The sequence below is a fragment of the Cottoperca gobio genome, chromosome 17, assembly GCF_900634415.1.
Source record: "Cottoperca gobio chromosome 17, fCotGob3.1, whole genome shotgun sequence".
NCBI classification, from domain to species: Eukaryota; Metazoa; Chordata; class Actinopteri; order Perciformes; family Bovichtidae; genus Cottoperca; species Cottoperca gobio.
In genome coordinates, this window is record NC_041371.1 from 25,044,274 (window position 1) to 25,050,909 (window position 6,636).

A 6,636-nucleotide genomic window follows, 5' to 3' on the forward strand; every position below is an offset into this window, starting at 1 on the left:
CATCAAACTGTCACGCTTCAGGACAAGGGGAGGACCCAAATGCAGGATACCAGCCATGGTTTTAACAAAAAGAGGGCTTTATTAACAAAAGCTAGCAAAATACAAAAGTACAAAAATACACAAACAGGGATATATGCACAGACAGCAAACAAGGGAACAAGACACAGCTGGGGAAGAACGACAAAGACACAATGCCAGGGTAAATAGACACAGGAGGAACACATTAACAATCAGGACAGGAGGGAAAATGCACAGAAGGGAAGTACACAATGACACAAGGGGGAATGAACATTTCAAAATAAAACAGGAAACAGTACAAACAGATCGTGACAGTTCCCAATATATTTATTTTATTATTTCTGGCCTTATTAAAACCCAGTATGTAGAAAAGTGTTTAAGTGATAACCCGTCTATTCGGAGAAAACGGAACTAGCACATTTGAATTTGACAACATACAGAAAGCATTGTTATTACACCATAATTATACCATAATATAATTATTTTACACATTTAACACATTCAAAAGTACAGTCAACAGCAATCACACATTTAGAGCAGATGAACATTTTATTGAAATGTGTAATTTCTGTGGCATCAAACAACATCAAATTCATGTTTATAAGTAATTCTCATTAAATGAGTAAGTTGCTAACACAATGTTAAGTTTTTTTTTTTATCTGTGGACAGGAGTCAGAACTCCAAACACAACATTAGGGTTAATGAATGGCAAAATGTTCATAGTGGACATATCTGCTCAATACTCATGAGACAGGTTGAGCTCACTTTGTCAACATTTACCATGATCATTTCAAACCACCTTCCTACAACTTTTGTGCATATCGAAAATAAAAATATTTTTCTTTTCTGGAACAAATGTTTCTGCTGAACATAATCCAAGTAAATTTTACTTCAGAATGGACAGACAGCCCCTCGACACCCAAAGCCTTCAGCATTTATGGACGGATCTCATCAACCCCTGCGGCTTTGCCACTGTGGAGTTGTTTGACTACCTCAGTGACTTCCATCAGGGAAATTGACGATGATCCCCCATCAGTTATCAGCTTCCAGCTCTGCCTCTACCATAGAGGGTGTGTTATTCAGGAGTTCCTCAAAGTGCTCCTTTCACCGCCCGATAACCTTCTTAGTCAAAGTCAGCAGGGTCCCACCCTTGCTGTACACAGCTTGGATGGTTCCTCGCTTCCCCCTCCTGAGGTGCCGGATGGCTTTCCAGAAGCACCTTGGTGCCGACCGATAGTCCTTCTCCATAGCTTCTCCGAACTTCTCCCACACCCACTGCCTTGCCTCTGACACGGCAGAGGCTGCTGCCCTTCTAGTCCTTCGGTACCCTGCAACTGTTTCCGGAGTCCTCCCGGATAACATAACCCGGAAGGAGTCCTTCTTCAGTCGGACGGCATCCCTGACCACCGGGGTCCACCACGGTGTTCGAGGGTTACCGCCCCATGAGGCACCTAAGACCTTGAGACCACAGCTCATCACCGCAGCTTCAGCAATAGAGATTTTGAACATCGCCCACTCTGAAAAGCTCCGCTGGAGGTGAGTTGAAGATCTCCAGGACAGGGGCTTCCTCCAGACGTTCGGAGTTCACCCGCACTACCCATTTGGGCTTACCAGGTCTCTCCATAGTCTTCCCCCACCCCTTGATCCAACTCACCACCAGATGGTGATCAGTTGACAGCTCCGCCCCTCTCTTCACCCGAATGTCCAAAACATGCGGCCTCAGATCAGATGATACGATTACAAAATCGACCATTGACCTTTGGCCTAGGGTGCTCTGGTACCACGTACACTTATGAGCATCCTTATGTTCGAACATGGTGTTTGTTATGGTCATTCTATGACTAGCACAGAAGTCCAACAACAAACGACCGTTCGGGTTTAGATCAGGGAGACCGTTCCTCCCAATTACGCCTCTCCAGGTGTCTCCATCGTTTCCCACGTGTGCGTTGAAGTATTCCAGCAAGACTACGGAGTCCCCTACTGGAGCCCCCAGCAGGGCTCCATTCAGGGTCTCCAAGAAGGCTGAATACTCCGAACTGCGGTTTGGGGCATAGGCACAAACAACAGTCAGAGTTTTCCCCCCAATAACCTCTCGTCTACCGGGGTGAACTCCAACGTAGCAGCGCTCAGCCGGGGACTTGTGAGTATCCCCATACCCGCCCGACGCCTCACACCTTGGGCAACTCCGGAGAAGAATAGAGTCCAACCCCTATCCAGGAGTACGGTTCCAGAGCCAAGACTGTGCATAGAGGTAAGCCCCACCAGATCCAACTGGTAGCGCTCCACCTCCCGCACTAGTTCCGGCTCCTTCCCCCACAGAGAGGTGACGTTCCACGTCCCCAGAGCCAGTCTCTGCTGCCCGGGTCTGGTCCGTCGAGGTCCCTGACCATCACTGCCACCCATGTGACAGCGCACCCGACCCCAGCTTTTTTTCCCATGAGTGGTGGGCCCACAGGATGAATGGATGGGAGGCACCACGTAGCTTCTTCGGGCTGTGCCCGACCGGGTTCCGTGGCAAACACTGCCACCAGGGCCCTCCCTCTGGGCCTGGCTCCAGACGGGGGCCCCGGGCTTCCTCGGGGCAGGGTCTCTTCTTTCCTTTCCCTTTTTTTCATGAAGTCATTTTGAACCATTCTTAGTCTGGCCCCTCGCCTGAGACCAATTTGCCTTGGGAGACCCTACCAGGAGCACTAGACTCTGCGTCCAGTTTTAAATCATTTTTGAATCTCATTTCATTGGCGAGCATAGTTGATTGTTAGAAACACGATCTCTCAAAGTACTGCCCACAAATCGCCGGTTTCATCGACGCACTTGTTTTGTCCATAAACGCGATATTTTATCATCTTTTGGCCACAGAAAGCTAGATTTGGAGACGATAACACATCGCTCTGGCTCTGGCTCCCATTGTACTCTTAGAGATTCTAGGAACTACAAGTAACCCTGCAGTCTGGGAGCGCAATGCTCTAGTTGGTTTATAAGGTACTATGAGATCTTTAAGATATGCTGGAGCCTGACTATTAATTACTTTGTAAATCAGGAGAAGGATTTTGAATTCTAATCTGTATTTTACCGGGAGCCCGTGCAGAGCAGCTAATACGGGAGTAATATGATCCCATTTCCTTGTTCTTGTCAATACACGTGCCACTGCATTTTGGATCTTAAGTGACTTTTTGGGACAACCTGATAACAATGAGTTGCAGTAATCCAGCCTTGAAGCAACAAATGCATGGACTTGTTTTTCTGCATCATTTTGAGACAGGATGTGCCTTATTTTTGCAATGTTACGTAGATGAAAGAAGGCAGTCCTTGATATTTGTTTTATGTGGGAGTTAACAGACAGAACCTGATCAAAGATGACGCCAAGATTCCTTACAGTGGGGCTGGAGGCTAAATTAATGCCATCCAGAGCTTCTATGTCATTAGAAAATGCGTTTCGGAGGCGTTTAGGGCCAAGTATAATAACTTCAGTTTTGTCTGTGTTTAACATGAAAAAGTTTCTAGACATCCAAGTTTTTATGTCCTTAAGGCATGCTTGAAGTTTAGCCAATTGATTGGTTTCGTCTGGTTTAATTGATAGATATAATTGGGTATCATCCGCATAGCAATGAAGTTTATAGAGTGGTTCTGTCACGGTCCCATCTGTATCCCTAGTGTTTTTCGGTCCATGTTTTCCCTGTCTCTTTGTGTGTGTGTGTGTATGTGGCAGGGGCGCGGCCAAAGACTTCAGCAGCTGATCTCATTCAACTCCAATCTGCTCACCTGTCTACAATCAACTCATCCCAGCACAGTTTATCTACCCCGGATCACAGCATTACTGTCTGTCTGTGTGTCTGTGTGTCTCTCTCTCTCTCTCTCTCTCTCTCTCTCTCTCTCTCTCTCTCTCTCTCTCTCTCTCTCTCTCTCTCTCTCTCTCTCTCTCTCTCTCTCTCTCTCGGGACGTACCCATAACAGGTTCCTTATAATATTGCCCAAAGGAAGCATATATAAGGTGAATAGAATCGGTCCAAGTACACAACCCTGCGGAACTCCAAGACTGACTTTGGTTGTCATGGAGGATTTATCGTTAACACATACAAATTGAGATCGCTCAGATAAATAGGACTTGAACCAGTTTAGTGCGGTTCCTTTTATGCCAACACAATGCCAATGTTCATGTCGAAAGCAGCACTGAGGTCTAACAAGACAAGAACAGAGACAAGTCCTTTGTCTGATGCCAATAGAAGGTAATTGGTAACTTTCACCAGTGCCGTCTCTGTGCTATGAAGAGCTCTAAATCCAGATTGAAAAACCTCAAATAAACTATTATTATGTAAAAAAATCACACAACTGTTTTGCGACTGCTTTCTCAAGGATCTTAGCGAGAAAGGGAAGGTTAGATATCGTCCTATAGTTGGCTAAAACCTCTGGATCAAGATTAGGCTTTTTAAGAAGTGGTTTTATTACAGCTACTTTAAAGGATTGTGGTACGTAGCCAGATAATAGAGTGGTTATCGGTGTTAATTAAGGGTAAAACTTCTTTAAACAGTTTAGTTGGAATCGGGTCTAAAAGACAGATTGATGGCTTAGATGATGAGATTGTTGAAGTTAGTTGGTTAAGGTTGATTGGAGTAAAACAGTCTAAATATATTTCAGGAGTTACTAATGTTTTTGAAATTCCAGAGGTTGAAGTTAAGTCATTACCAATTGAGGGCAGGAGGAGATTAATTTTGTCTCTAATAATTATAATTTTATCGTTAAAGAAGCTCATGAAGTCGTCGCTACTGAGAGATATAGGAATAGAAGGCTCTGTAGAGCTGTGGCTCTCTGTCTCCTGGCTACAGTGCTGAAAAGAAACCTGGGGTTGTTCTTATTTTCTTCTATTAAGGAAGAGTAATAAGCTGCTCTGGCATTACGGAGAGCCTTCTTATACGTTTTAACATTATCTAACCAGACTAAACGAGATTCTTCCAATTTAGTGGAACGCCATTTACTTTCAAGATTTCTCGACTTTTGTTTTAGTTTGCAGATTTGTAAATTAAGCCATGGAGCTTTCTTTTTCTATTTTATGATCTTCTTCTTTAGAGGAGCGACAGAGTCGAGTGTTATTCGCAGTGAGGCTGCAGCGCTATCAACAAGATGATTAATTTGGGAGGGACTAAAGTTAGCATATCAGTCCTCCATTATATTGATATTGAGTCCTGGTATTGAATTAAGTGCTGATGGAATCACTTCCTTAAATTTAGTCACAGCACTTTCAGATAGACATCGAGCGTAGGATATTTTCTCTACTGGCTTGTAGTCCAGTAACAGGACTTCAAAAGTTATTAAAAATGGTCTGATAAAAGAGGATTATGTGGACACACTGATAAACTATCAATTTCAACACCATATCCCAGAACAAGGTCCAGAGTGTGGTTTAATCAGATAAAACTAAACTTGATAAAAATTCTGTGAATTCAGATAGAAATTCACAATACGGACCAGGAGGGCGGTACACAGTAACAAATAAAACTGGCTTTATTGTTTTCCATGTTGGGTTTGATAGCGTTAGAACAAGGCTTTCAAAAGATACAGGACTCTTTTGTCCGCCTGGCCATACAGTCTTATGGCCAGGGGGACAAAAGAGTTATTGAGCCTGTCTGTGGAGCAGGACAGGGACAGCAGTCTGCCGCTGATCACGCTCCTCTGCTGGGTGAATGTGCTGTGCTGTGTGGTGGTGGCCGTTGTCCAGGATGGATGACAGTTTATCAAGGGTCCTTCTCTCTGCTACGAGTCTTGTTCTTGGAGGTGTTCAGCTGCAGTTCGTTCGACTTGGACCACCTCACAAAGTGCTCCAGCAGGTTCCTGTACTCCCCCTCTTGTCCATTCCTGACACAGCCGACCATCACAGTATCATCTGAGTATTTCTGCATGTGGCAGAGCTCAGAGTTGTGCTGGAAGTCAGAGGTGTAGATGGTGAACAAGACAGGGGAGAGTACCTTCCCCTGTGGCGCTCCAGTGCTGCTGACCACAGTGTCGGACGTGCAGCCTTTCAGCCTGACGTACTGTGGTATCTCTGTGAGGTAGTCCGTGATCCATCTCACCAGATGTGAGTCCACCCTCATCTCTGTTAGCTTATCTCTCAGGAGTAGGGGCTGGATGGTGTTAAAGGCGCTGGAGAAATCAAAGAACATTATTCTCACCGCACCACTCCCCTTGTCCAGATGAGAGTAAGCCCTGTGTAACAGATAGAGGATGGAGTCATCCATGCCCACCTTCGCCTGGTATGCGAACTGATCTTGTGCATGGTGGACCTGGGGTCTGAGGTGATGGAACAACAGCCGCTCCATGGTCTTCATCATGTGTGATGTCAGTGCAACCGGCCGGAAGTCATCTGGCTCCCTAGGGTGTTTCTTTTTGGGGACATAGATGAGACATGAAGTCTTCCAGAGCACCGGGACCCTCCCTAGCCGCAGGCTCAGGTTGAACATACACTGAAGGGGCTCCCGATTTCAGCTGAACAGGCCTTTAGCATCCTCGGACACACTCCATCCGGGCCAGCCGCTTTACTGGGACGCAGTCTCTTCAGCTCTCTGCTTACCTGATCTTCAATGGTGATGGTGGGGGAGAGGGGGGGTTGCATTGTCCATGGGGGTGATT